Source organism: Uloborus diversus, chromosome 8 (genome assembly GCF_026930045.1).
Source record: "Uloborus diversus isolate 005 chromosome 8, Udiv.v.3.1, whole genome shotgun sequence".
NCBI classification, from domain to species: domain Eukaryota; kingdom Metazoa; phylum Arthropoda; class Arachnida; order Araneae; family Uloboridae; genus Uloborus; species Uloborus diversus.
In genome coordinates this window covers 145399544-145402388 of record NC_072738.1, presented here as the reverse complement: position 1 = coordinate 145402388, position 2845 = coordinate 145399544, and positions in this window count along the sequence as shown.

Here is a 2845-nt window from a genome sequence, read left to right as displayed (position 1 = left end):
GAAGGTGTTCAGACAACAATGACCAGTCTACGTTAAATCACTGGAATTTCATCGGGAAACTTCAATGTGGGTAAATAACGAAATTCAAAGTTCACTTAATTACGCCTCCTGCGGATCTCATTGAAATTTCGTCAAAAAAAAGTTTAGATGAGGTCTACTGTATTATTTACGTTGTTCTACCCAAAGCTTGAATACCTCAATTGGTAAAAAGCTAGCCAGGTAAAACAGTAGTCCGGGGAAAGATGTTCCATATTATTTAATAGGCTCGTTTTAAGAATAATTATATTACAAATTATTAAACTTCGCGCATATTTCCAAGTTATTTTAGCACTGAAAAGCTTTTTTCTTTCAAGCTCGAATTTCACGAGGGCATCGATATGGCGGGTAGAGAACAAAATTCAACGCTCACTTAAATATGCTACTGACTCATTTAAAAACCATGGGTTTTCAAGTATTTTTTCTCTTATTTGATTCTCTTATTTAACCGAAAACATCGATGAGGATAAGGGACTAAACTCTGGGGCAATTCCACGGAAAGTGGTCCTGACCCACCAAAATTTTTTTTTCCACATAATATAGACGCAAACCTTATTTTTGACAAAAAAAAATCTACACTTTTCAATTCCAGCATCAATTTTGAGTTTCAAATATTTTTATATCAGATTTTGGCCTTATGTGATAGCATTTAGACGAGGAAAAAAAACGCATTGTTAGTGAAATCAATTCAAAAGTCGTTTTCTTTTAAACTTAATTATTCTTTTTTTTAGAAAAAACTATCAAATATCCGGAACACAGATGCTTTACTATAATTATTTGTCAATGTTTTTAATAAAGTCTTTTGATAAGTTTTTAACCCCCCTGAAATATGCAGGTCACTTTTCATTGATAACACACGAAACGCAAATGGAACAAAAGTTTTCCTCCAAGGTAAAATTGAGGGACTAGAAGAAAAATATCTTATAACATTTAAATTAACTTCATGCATAATACCAGTAACCAGACTTTCAAATTCAAGCTCTCGGCAGAAAAATTTTTACGAGGCTTTTTGAAAGTTGTCATTATAAAACCATTTTTACGTGCCCTTTTTACGGAAAAAAGTACTTTACATAATCCAACTAAACATATTGTGTGCTGGCACTGAAACCAAGACTCAGGAGACTTTTGAATGGACGTTTGGCGACAAGACGATAGAAAGAGCAAGCAAGTACGGATAAATTTATCAAATGTTTCAAAAGTTAACTTCAAATCAAATTTTAAAACGAAAAACTTTTAAATAAAATATTTAAAATCTAAAGACTTCTTCATCAGCTTGATTCGCACTAAAAAGAATGAAATAAAATTAGTATTTAATTTCTTGATTATAATGCTCAAAAATTTCAGTTCATCTTAATATATTTATGTTAATGCTAAAGCAGCGAGTAAAGTTTAAATTAAAAATTTGATAGCGGGCTCGAGAGTCCAGGTCTCGATCCCGTCTGCGTTAGTTATTCTACCTGTGGATGTCATTGAAATGAAATCAGTATCAATCAAGGTGCATTTTTTGTTTGTAATATGCTGTGCAGGATTGACTTCGCCGAAGCCCGCGTAGAGCAGTCGGTAAAGCACTGGCCCTGTAATCGAAACGTCTAGGGTTCGAGCGTGGATGCGGACTGTAAGGCATTAAGCATTTATTAAATGGCTCGTTTAAAAAATTAGAAAATTCTTTAGTAATGGGTTTTCAGTTATTTTTCGATTTTTTTAAATTCTTTTAATTAAACGAAACCATCAATGTGGATAAGGAACTCTGGCTTAACTTAGTTATTCTGCTTGCGAATCTCATTGAAATTAAAGAAATATCAACCAGGGAGCATTTTTTACTTTTTTACTCTTCAGGATTGCCCTCGCCGAAGCTCGCGCAGCGCAGTCGGTAAAGCACTGGGCCTTTACTAGAATCGTCCAGGGTTCGAGCCTGGCTACGAGCTTGAAGAGGGACTAAATTTCCGGGAAATAATCCGGAATAAATAATAAAAAAAGTCCGGGAAAACTAAATTTCTTAGCTGACTTTTTTTGACATATTTTTGTACATGATGCGGCAAGAATTAAACTGAAATATGGTTATATATTCTTGATCCTTGCCGCATTGCGTAAAACATGTGTCAAAAACAGTCGGCTAAGAAATTTAGTTTTCCCGGAAAAAAATCGAATACCTACAATGTAAAAACGCGGGAAAATCGAACATTTTTATAACTGAAATATGGTTATATATTCCTTAACCGAAAAAAAGCTTAAATGGATACGATTAATGTGAAAGACAGCCAAGTTATCTCATCCCAGAGACAGCAGTTTTCCTTTAGGCAGGAATTTTGATTTTTTTTTTTTAACTGAAATATGGTTATATATTTTTAATTCTGCGTAAAAAATATGTCAAACCCGAGAACTTTCGGATACAGGCCCGGCCCACAGTGGAGCGAAAACGCCTAAAAGCGCTTATAAATGGGTTTTTTTTTATTTTAAACCAATTGAGGATTAATAAATTTGCACAGGCCTACCTCTTAGGCAATCAGAACTGGAGTTTTAGAGCCCTTCGTCCGCTACAAAGCTGAAGCCTTTAGAAAGTTGAAGAACCATGAGTGCAGAAAATTACAAAAATTGCTTTTAAGCAGTCTATATATATATATATTTTTTTTTCATATTAAAGGCGGGTATATTTAATTTCTCTCGTGTCCAACGACAGTAATAGGACGGAAAAAAATGAGTAATCGAATTCTGAAACAAAAAATCGGTTTTGATCATCACCAAAAACTTCTAATTCAAGGTTATTTTTTTAAAACACTACAAAAAAAATGTCCTCTTAGATATTAATACT